The sequence below is a fragment of the Mustela erminea genome, chromosome 6, assembly GCF_009829155.1.
Source record: "Mustela erminea isolate mMusErm1 chromosome 6, mMusErm1.Pri, whole genome shotgun sequence".
NCBI lineage: Eukaryota > Metazoa > Chordata > Mammalia > Carnivora > Mustelidae > Mustela > Mustela erminea.
This window is the reverse complement of record NC_045619.1, coordinates 65,110,760-65,122,901: the sequence shown is the minus strand read 5'-3', so window position 1 is coordinate 65,122,901 and position 12,142 is coordinate 65,110,760.

Here is a 12,142-nt window from a genome sequence, read left to right as displayed (position 1 = left end):
CTTTTCCTAACCCTTTGTAGTAGAAGAGATAATAAAGGGGAATATAAAAAGAAAGGATAAATGGAAACTGAGATAGAGTAATCACAGCTGTGATCAGATTTTCCAATAAAACATTGAAATTTTCGTTTTGTGATTTGTTGACCAAAAAAGTCTTAAAAGTCATAATAACTAATGTTTATACAACAAGCACTGCTTCTCCCCCCCCGCCCCGGAAGCACTGTTTTAAAGCTTTACTTGCCTTAAAAGTGTATAAAGTTTGTTGGTAAACCATTATTTACCAATAATACAGAAATTGAGTCAAGTGGCAATTAAATGATTTACCCATCGTCAGAAAGCTGGGAGAGGCAGAGAAATCTTGACATTACTAAACTGCCCTTGGAAGGAGCAAGTCACACCATTTTATTTAGTGAATTAACTTTTATTGAAATACAAAATTTCACTGAATTGAAACTATCCCGGAAAATAAAAGTAGATCAAGCGTTTCCACTGATGCAGTTTCATTTCCAGATTTTTCATGTCAGCATTAGGACTTCCCATATTTAATAAGTTTATTGTAGGGGGTAAGAGAGTAGACACTGGGGCTGGAATTTCCTGGGTTAAAATTCCAGTTGAACCATTTACTAGCATGTGACCCTGGGCACATTATTTCATCCTGCTTCCTCACCTGCAAAATGGTAGGTGAGGAATTATATCTCATATAATTGTTATGAGGACCAAGTGAGTTAATAAATATCTAAAGTGCTTCTTTACCTTTGCCCAAAGGTACCAGCAGCCCTTTCTTCTTTGTGGGTCTAAGATAATGTGCGTTCTTGCTTAGATGGAAGCTGGCTGTTGTTCACTTAATTACACCTTATTGCTGGTCTCCAGAGTTATCTACTTTCAGAGTAATAACTCTCCTGTAAGAGTTGGATTTCCCTGTATTGCAAAACTGACTAATTTGATCCTGCTTATTTAAAAAACAACTCACCATCTTCCAAGCTACTAAATGAAGACAAAAATTAATTTCTCCTGAAGATTGAACCTCGGCTTAACTTTAAAGAGGTGTGAATACTTAATCCCATGTTGTCGGTGTTGGGTTTACATCTGGAAAATAATTTGCTTCCAAAAGAAAAAAAAATCCATTCTATTATATATTACCTGAGGAAAAGAACCACGAGATAGGTTTTAAATTGGAATTTAAACTGGTGCTAAACAACCTGTATTTTTATAAAGATGCTAAAAAGTTATTTTCATGCTGGTTTTTTTTCATTATAGTTTGAGTAAAAGTTTTAGCAAGTTAGCAGCAAAATTAAGAGATATATATATATATATATACATATATATATACTATATGTATATATTTACATACGAATGCCCCCACATACACCTCAAATTCAGTGTATTCCCAAGCAGATCTTATTATTTATCCCCAAATCTATTTCTTCTCTTCTGTGCCTAGGAAAGTCAAAGGCACCACTAACCTCCAGTTCAATCAGGTTAGATTCCTCTGTGTCTCCTCCTACTTCTCTCTAGCTACTAATCCTCATGACCAGACAGTTCCTTTTATAAGACTATTCTGTTTCATGGTATACATCAAACCTTCATTTTTACTTGCTTTGATTTTAGGTCATTATCAATGTTAATTCAAATGTTGTATTTACATTTTTAAACATTTTGCTTTACACTTTTTTTTTTTTTAAAGAGACAGAGCACGCACGTTAGTGGTGGAGGAGCAGCAGAGGAAGAGGGAGAGAGAGGATCCCAAGCAGGCACAGAGCCCTTCATAAGGCTCAATCTCACAATCTTGAGAATCATGACCTGAGCTGAAATTAAGAGTCGATTGCTTACCCAACTGAGCCACCCAGGTGTTCTGTGCTTTACACTCTTAAATAATTTTTTCATCTGCCAAGTTGGACTTAAAAACCTGAAATCACTTTTCATGTGCCAAGTTTCCATTTTGTATATCAGCTAATGGATAAATATCTTAAGTCTCTTTATAGGGGCAGCATATGCCACTTAATATCCCTATTTCAGTAGTTTCCATCAAGATCTGTATTGTGCAATATTTCAGAATGACTAATAACAGATCAAAGGGACCACAGATCACTCAACTGAACCTGTGACTTGGCCATTCATGGAACAAATGTTCACTGAGGACCTTCTATGTGACAATAGGTGTGTTAAGTACAGAATATGACCTAGTGACAAAGCTGACAGCCCGGCCCTCATAGAATTTGTACTATATTGGGATACAATATAGTACCAAATAATAAACCCCCAAACAAATATGTGATTGTGGCTTAACAGTTTTTAGAAGTCGTTAACTGTTATTAACACATTATCTTAATAGTTATTAGTAAACTATTTTATTAGTTACTAATAATGTATTATGTGTATTCAACATGTTTTATTACAGTGTCCCATAAATCTCAACATAAATATAATCTAGCTGAAATTTGTATTTTATACAATATCATTCTCTACATTGATTACAACATCTGAATCTGTTGTTTTAGTTTTCATTTCCAAATATTCTTTACTAATATTTTTTACCTTTGTATCATAGATACATTGTCTCATCTGTTTGATTAGCTATTTTTGTGAACTTCTGATATTTTAAAATAAATTGTAGCTCTTTCATATTTCTTAAGACTTCTAAACATATTACTAATTTCATGTTAACAATGGATGAAATTATTTAAGTGCCTAGGACATAGTATTATTAATACTTTCATGCACTGTATTAAAAAGAGGCAGCATACTTAATTCACATACTGTAGATAGTCAAACTATGATTTCAATAATATGACATAAACAGAAGTGTCTGTCAGCTTCATCGCCTATCAAGCTCAAATGCCTTCAGGCAGATAACATGTGTATTTCATCCCAAAAGCTTTGAAAATCAAACTTCTTTAAAACACTGTGCTGGCCTCTGTGGGGTGCCTGGGTGGCTTAGTGGGTTAAACCTCTGCCTTAGGCTCAGGTCATGATTTCAGGATTTTGGGATCAAGCCCCCTATCTCATCAGGCTCTCTGCTCAGCAGGGAGCCTGCTTCCCGCTCTGTCTCTGCCTGCCTGTCTGCCTGCTTTTGATCTCTGTCTGTCAAATAAATAAAATCTTTATAAAACAAAACAAAACAAAAAACAAAAAAACAAACACTGCGCTGGCCTCTAAAGACACAAATGTAGCCCCCAAACCAAATGGCTGATAACACATAAAACAGTCATTACCTCATTTTCATCTATTAATGTTTATAAATTCATAAACCCAGGTGAAGCTCAGAAGATAATATCTAAGAACAAGCACATTTGTGTGTGTGTGTGTGTGTGTTTATGTTTGCAAAATTTTTATGTACATGGCAAACTGTTACAATTAGAAAAAAAAAACAGGATGCTATGAGAGAAAACGTCAACTTTCAACGGAGTAGAGCAGAAGATATTTTCCTTTTTCTAATACGGTTAAAAAGATGAAATAATTTCCATCCCATATATGAGATATGTCCGTACAGGTAATTTTTGTATCATGTAAAAAAACACATAAACAACTAAATATATAAATATGGTCAGGATTCAGATGCTTTGACTAAAAATTCTGAATATATTTAGTATTATTATTCAAAAGAACCTCACTTGACAAATACTTTTATTAAACTTGTTTTTCTTTTCCTTTTTTATTTTTAAAAGGTTTTATTTATTTATTTGAGAGAGAGAGAGAGAGCACAAACTGGGAAGAGAGGGAGAGGGAGAAACAGACTCCCCTCTGAGCAGGGAACCTGATGCGGGGCTCCATTCCAGGACCCAGAGATCATGACCTGAGCCAAAGGCAGATGCTTAACCTACCAAGCCATCCACGTGCCCCAATTAAACTTGTTTGTTGTTTGTTTGTTTGTTTGTTTGTTATTAAGAATTTTTATTTATTTGGGATGCCTGGGTGGCTCAATGGGTTAAGCTGCTGCCTTCGGCTCAGGTCATAATCCCAGGGTCCTGGGATCGAGCTCCGCATCAGGCTTTCTGCTCAGCAGGGAGCCTGCTTCCCTTTCTCTCTCTGCCTACCTCTCTGTCTACTTGTGACCTCTGTCAAATAAATAAATAAAATCTTTAAAAAAATTTTTTAAAAAATAATTTTTATTTATTTATAACAGAGAGAGATAGCGAGGGGCAACACAAGCACGGGGGAGCTGGAAAGGGAGAAGCAGGCTCCAGGCTGAGCAGGGAGCCAAATATGGGGCTCGATCCCAGGAGTCAGGGATCACAACCCGAGCTAAAGGTAGATGCTTTACAACTGAGCCACGAGATGCCCCAAACTTGTTTTTCTAAGTAAAGGATAGTTGAGCCAAAACAGTAAGGTCCCCTCACCTCTCGGTCTTAGAAGGAAAGAAGCCAGTGGGACATCAGCATTCCCCCTTGCCTTTAAACATACTTTCTCCTGAACTAGGCTTTGAAGGAGTAAACTTGGTCAGAAGTTTATTTTCCTCTAATGGAAGGTAGTTAGGTTGGGGGAACCCCATTAAAGAGATCTGAGTCTTTTACACAGATTGGGGCTGCTGCTTGCATCCTATAAGGGTGAAGTTCCGTAACACATTGATCCCCTTTGGCGCTCCCATAAGAGTAGCGATGGGGATCGCTGAACCTGAGTTAGGAGAAGCCATTAACATCATATCTATCATAAGTCAAGTCCATGCTGAAAGAACACAGAGGAATCCATTAGATTCCTCTAATGGGAGGATATTGGGAAGCAGAAGGTAGAAAAATATCCTGGGAGATTAGTACTATCCATGTATATATATAAAATTTTGTCCATACACAGAACAAATAGGCTTGATTCAGTTAAACTATGAGATTTATCAGGGCAAAACTGAAAGGACTTAATTGTGGTAAAGTTTAAAATGTGCTAGCAAAGCCCTTAATGGACAGTGTGGCTTCGTCTTTGCTCCCTTGGATCAGTCTTTGCAGGAATGCAGCTGTTCTGTGACGAACATACTGAAGAAATCCAGTGGAAAAGGTCCACATGAAAACATTTGCTTTACATATTCCTGATGAGGAGTCTAAAGCCACTCAGATCTCTGATCCATTGTATGAGAACTGTTTTTATCTGAAATCTTACATCATTTTCTTGTCTGTGCTACTCTCAAGTTTTTCCGTGATGTCTCTGATACAGATCCGCGTCTTCGTTGGTGTTCTCTGTATCCAGTCACTCCTTTCAGTCTGGCAACTCATGCCCTTTGGTTCTAGGGAGTTTTCTTGATTGGTTTTCTTAACCCACTGAGCCACCCAGGCGCCCACTTGATTGATTTTCTTAATTTCTTTCCTCCGTTTTCCCTGTTTTCTCTTTCTTAATTCCTATCATTATAGGATATGTTCTGGGCTTTATAAATGTTAACTAGAGGAAATGGGACAAGGACAGCAGTGAAATAATTATACTTTTTGCTTTATGCAACCATGGTGTTGTTTGTTAATTAGCACTGTTTCTCCTGCATTTATTTCTTTTAAAAGTGACAAAAAATAAAAACAGCATATAATAATTAGGGAGTAGGAGAGACTTGTGGTTGCCTAGATACTTTTCTTTCCTTTAGTCGCAGAATCCTGGACAATAAACCCAAATGAAGAACTACATTCCCAGGCTTGGTATGTGGGGTGGCAGATATGTTAGTAAAAGTCACTGAGGAGGACTTTTATGAAAACCATTGGGTCTCTTTTCTGCTTACTCTCCCTCTTTCCCCTGCTTGGAATGTGGTGGTGATGACCTGAGCCCAGCAGCAATTTTATGACTTAAGGATTGAATCCATACCCTGAAGATGGTGGAGGAGGAAGCCAGAAAAAGCCTCAGATCTCATAACTGCCTGCTAGCTGCCTGACTTCATTTAAGTATCCTAATTCCTTTAAGCTACTATAGTCAAGGCTTTTTAACCAGTAGCTGGCAAGTAATTCCTAATGGACTCAAAGACATTTATACTATTTTTAACATCTCTGAAAACAAAACCTCCCTTATTACATATAAGCCTTATTTTTATTTCTGTTCATTTTATTTTCATTCACATGTTCAAGTATGTGCATGAAGCTGACCCAGTCCCAATATTTTCCACTTCCAGTCTCATTTCCTCAGTCCAAACTCCACACTTGCACTAGTATTATCTTCTGAAAACACTTGTCAGTGTGGTATGGTGATTAAGGTCTGTAATCAGAAAAACCTATGTGCTAATTCTGCTCTGAAACCAGCTGTTTAATATGAAACAAGACACTTAACCTCTCTTGTTTCAATCTCTTCATTGGCAAAATGGGAAAGATTATGCCTTTCTAAACAATTGTGTTTAGAATTAAATTAACATATGTAAAGTAATTGGCACATAGAAAGATACTACGGTAGCCTGAAGAGATTGTCATTCCCCAGTTAAATCCTTTTGGGACATAAGAAGAGAATTACTGAAAAAGAAGTGAAGACATAAATGAGTAATTGGAAAGGCATATAGGTACTTATATTCTTGAACAGCAAGTCTTATAAAAAATATTTTTAAAGGATTCAGGGGTGGGGGGATCCTCTATTTTAGAAAAATGCACAAGATAATAATAACATGAATTGAATAGTAGGAGCCAGCCAGTCTTTTAAATGTTTTAAATTTATGAACTCCTTTAACTATAGGATATCTCTATAAATAGGTTTCTCTTATTACCTCCACTTTATAGATGAGGAAGTGGAAGTATAACGAAGGCTAATTTGCCTAAAGTCATAACACTAATTAGTGATGGAGCTGGGATTTGAACCCGAGAAGTCTGGCTTCAGGACCAACACTTTTAATCCCTATGCCCAGCGGTTATTACTGTTACACTCAAAATGTTTTCATAAGGATTAGCTTTAATGAGTAAAGGAACTAAATGGAAATATTGGTTAATGTCTGGCATTTATAAGATATTCAGACACATTTGAAGCCCTTTTTCCCCTAGAAGATCATGGATGGTAGAAAGTGTAACTGCCAGTGTTAACCAAGCCAAAATTAACAAATAGGCTGACTGTGACATGTGACATCAGCAACAGCAAATTTAAGTCACAAGGACAATTTGTTTTCTAGGCAAAGGGAATCCCTGCAAAATGGGAGGATTTAATGCTCTAGATATGTGTGGAACATTCTAATTACCTGGACACAAGGACAGGTTCTACTCTGAGGAACTAGGGTAATTTAAAAGGCCTTTATTAAGTGGGTGGGGGGGTAAGGGTGTATGGGGGCTGGATAAAACAGATTCAGAGTATACTGAATAATGTATAGAATTGTTGAAGCATTTTTTAAAAAGTGTTGAAGCACTATATTGTACACCTGAACAAACACTATGTTAATTATATAATAAAAATATTTTTTCAAAAAAGTAGTGATATGGAAAGATCTCCAGTATACAGGATCAAGTGGGAAAAAAAGAATATGCATTCATGTTTGCATTTATTTGCAGAAAAACACTGGAAGGATATACAATAAAGCAATAAAAATTTTAAAAGGCCTTTAAATATATTTATATGGTGTAGTATTTCATGTACACAGAAGCATGTGTAAGTTATGAAGTCACATCAATATCTGTGAAGCCATCACCCAACTTAACTAGAAAATTATTAATAGCATTGAAATGACTTGTGTGCGGTCCCTCTACCGTATTCCACTGCCTTCCCACTACTCCAAATGATAAGCTACATCCCTTGCATCTTTTTAACCATATATGATGTAAGCCTAAGCAAAATCCTGTTTAAGTTTGCTTGTTTTCTGAGTTTTACAATGGTACCTAATCTTCTGAAATTTGCTTTTTAAGCCCAACATCGCTTCTAAGATTCATATAAAGAGCCTATGGACTGTTTCCTATTTTTTTACTGCTTTGTGAGTATACTACATTTTGATTTTCCATGCTTCTTGGGGCAGGTCGGGGAGATGTGGAATTCCCCTCATGCTGATATTAACATTTCTATAAACAGTCTTGTACATGGTCATGGTTGCCTTGTTTCCCTAAGACACTGCTCTCAAACCTGACTGCACATTAGAATCATGCCAGGAGCATTAAAAAAAATCATTCCCCACGCTCCAGAGTTCACATTTAATGGCAGCCACAGGTGAAGACAGTGCCCTAGGGCATATACCTAGAGATAGAATTGCAGACTCAGAGTATACTGGCATCTTCAATTTTACTGATATTGTCTGGGTTTTCCAAAGCTGGAGCACCTGATCATACCCCAGCTCCACCAGTGGTGAGAAGAGTCTCCCCACACACACCCCAGCTCTCATGTTTATATTGTCACACTGTTGCAGGTGTTCGCCAACTTAGAGAAAGCAAAATGGCATTGCTTCTTGCTTTTCTATTCTTTTCTACTGGTCAGTTCATCTCTGCAGCAATACTGAACTTGCTGTCTTAATTCCTATAGCTTCCTTGCCTATTACAGGTCTCTCACTTTATTCTGCATCTTTTAAAGAGTTTTTTTGCAGGTGTTTTTGTCCCAGCAGTTGTTCATGTTGCTATTATTTGACAATTTACTCTTATTTTATAAATATCTGTGGGGAATAGAAAAATGAATGTGATCATCTGACAATACAGTTGAGAGCAAGATGAAATCAGGATAAGTGCCAAACACTATAAATCTTTGGAGAGAATCAGATACTTGTTAGGATTAAGTTGTTCATGCTTTCTTGAATTGACAACATGCATGAAATGCTGTAACTATATTACTGAAAATTATATGAAAGAAACAAGGTGGGGGAGTTAGAAGAAATGAAGTAATCCAATTTATGGCTTAAGAATGAACAAACACATTTCCCAATAATCTAAATGGCAGGAGAAATTCCTAGTATGTGGAGTTGTTGATAGGAAACTAGTTTGATACAGATTTCTTTTAAAAAAATTTTTTTTATTTATTTGACAGATCACAAGCAGGCAGAGAGAGAGGAGGAAGCAGGCTCCCCGCTGAGCAGAGAACCAGATGCGGGCTCTATCCCAGGACCCTGAGATCATGACCTGAGGGGAAGGCAGAGGCTTAACCCACTGAGCCACCCAGGCACCCCTGATACAGATTTCTTTAACATAAGAGATTAGTGTATAGAACTTTAAAACAAAAATCAACCAACACTTGAGCTCAAATCTTACTTCTGCATAACCTTTACCCATTCCTGAAAAAGTGTTGGTTGTTCTCTCCTGGGCTGCCAGCTCCCACAGCTAGTAATTATCTTTGTATGTCATTTTTCTCCACTACAGTGAGATTCTTAAGATGAGGGAAACTTCTTTCTTTCTGGTGCCATCTGCCACATAGTAGGTGCTCAAAATGGATATTTTTTGATACATATATAAAGAATTAGGTAATGAGATCTCTAATTCCTTTAAATTTGGCTCAGTGACTCTTACCTAATAGACCCATTTACACAGTGGATCACAATCCGGTCCATGTACAGCTTGACCTTGCAACCTAAATGCCAACAGGAGAGCTCTTGGAAAGGTCAGAGTAAGAAAGTGAATGCCCCTCCTCGACTGAATTGTAGAGGCAGGGCAAGTAAAGCAGTCTAACACTCCTAATCCCACAGAGAAAAGATTCAGTAGAGAAGTATTTAAAAATTACTGCCAACTGAAGCCGAAAACCAAGCACTACATAGTTTCTGACCCTTGGGAAAATTGGGCAGCTTCCCTAGTGGTACGCAGACCGCTAACGCGCTCCCACTCCCGACAGGGCCCTACAGTATCACCACCACGGTGCTGTCCTACAAGATCACAATGGAGATCGTGGCTGCACCAGAATGAACCACCAGCAAACCATACTGAGAAGCAAAAAGGCTTTAGACAGGTTTGACACTTCAATACAGCCCGTCCCTTTTCATGTCACGGGATTAAGAAAATAGATGAGAAGAACTCGGGGAGACAAAGTAAAAATAGTACAAAATGGATTAACATAAGAATTAGAGAATCCCTATTGCAAATCTCCTCTTCCATTTTACTCAGAGTCCCTGTTTGGAAAAAAAAAAAAAAAAAAAGGCACAATTTAAATCATTGCAGGTGGTTGGGACCAATATTCATGGAGGAAGTTTTTACTAAATCCTAGGACATTTATAATGCTTCTTCTCTGCAACACTGGCAAAAGAGAGCAGAGGTTGAAAGAGGGTATGTGGGGTGAGGACAAAGAAATGACAGAAAGAGAAAAATCAGAGAGGAAGAGAATGTATATTTATTGTTTACTTCCTTATGCGGCGCTCTTTCGTTAGATTATATGGGTGCTTACCTATATACCTTTCTCTCCTTCTCTCCCTGATGCTATAATCTTGGAAACCAAATAAAATCTTGGTTGGAAGTGTATAAAATAAGAAAAAAATAGTTGTCACAGGCCCTCATTATGTGTAGTCTTTATTTCTGTGGTGGACTTTGGCATTTAATCTCCTGCCTTTGGGGCCTTCCTTAGTTCCTTCCCCCTTATTCTTGACTATAGCTTAGAAAGATGAGGGTAATCATTAGCTGAGGTTCAAATAAATTAACTTTTTTTTTTTTAAGATTTTATTGATTGGATAGAGACAGTGCAAGTAGAGTGGCAGAAAGAGGGAGAAGGAGAAGCAGACTCCCCGCTGAGCAAGGACCCCCCCCCCCCTCCCCCGAGTTGGGGCTTCATCCCATGACCCTGGGATCATGACCTGAGCTGAAGGCAGCCACTTAACCAACTGAGCCACCCAGGTGCCCCTAAATTAATGGTTTTGTAAACAATTGAGATATTTTAAAATTTTATCTGAAAATTTAAAAATCAAGTGATCAGATTGATAAATAATTTCTTAAAGGTTCGTTGTTCATTGAAGCTCTGAAACCTAGAGGAACCTTTCCTATCTGAGCTCAGGGTACTCTTCCATGTGAGCGAAATTAAGAATTAAATGGACTGGGAGTGCCATGGTGATGATCCGGTCATGATCCCAGATCGAGTCCCACATCAGGCTCCTTGCTCAGGAGGGAGCCTGCTTCTCCCTCTCCCTCTGCCTGCTGCTCCACCTGCTTGTGCTCTGTCAATAAATAAAAACTTAAAAAAAAAAAAAGATTTATATGGACTGAATAATATTATACTTTATATCTTCTAATGTTTACCAAACTAGAAAAGAGAGTAACAGTGTATACGATGGTATTCATAATGACATATACACCGTACACTAAATATGAATTTAATGACATTTCAGATTATACATTCCCAGGAGGCATGACTCAACATTGGCTTTCCGTGTTCAGTGTTTAATACTAGATGGGCGTGCACACCAAACCCAAGCTCTCAATCACAAGGGTTGGAAGAAGTGACATGGAGTCTTTCGCACTAACGAGAGACTTATTTTTCAGGTATACTGTGAGGGACTTCCTTTCCCATTTATGAACACAATCCCACCAGGCTCTTCTTTCAGTGATCACACTTCTCCTCCAGCGACAGATGTGATCCAGTCCCTGTAGGCAGAAATTCTGGCAAAGACTGTGGGTGCCGTGGGCTGGCAGTTCCTGCTGCCCCAACTCACAATACCAATGAGCTCGTACTGTCCGTTGTGGACACCTTGCAGCAGTCCTCCAGAATCTCCCTGCAACCCGCAAGAAGAGAAGTTCTCCTGGTTGTTTGATTCATGGTCGATGCTAACCTCCACTGCAGAGGTGATCAGACAGTGCCTAAGTCATTCCCTCATCTCAGATTTCTGCTCGCAACAGCAGAGAGAACTCGGCAGTTGGCGGATGTTACAGATCTCTGAATCAGATCAAAATCTGTATTTTCAAAGGGTGGCTAAAAGGGTACATTTAGCACAGTCATTTAATGCTGACAGTAGACTGTGCCTTGCAGAAAGTTTCAAGCATCTACTGAATATCAGTGACTAAATGATGGTTTTGAGTTACAGGAAAGTATCTTCATATTTTCAATGCTACGAGAAGTAAATTCTTTCAGCTGTGAAGTTGAGCCATAATAAATTATTTTTATAGGTCAAAAACAGCTCAATATCCTCAATTTCACATAGTCAACCGAACAAATGAATGAGCAATTCCTTTTGAGAACTGTCTTCACTTCAGGTATCAAATTAGCTATGACAGTACATCAGCTTAGCAACACACTTACTCTTCTCGCTTTTAAAACTACCATCTAGGGGCGCCTGGGTGGCTCAGTGGGTTAAAGCCTCTGCCTTCGGCTCGGGTCATGGTCTCAGGGTCCTGGG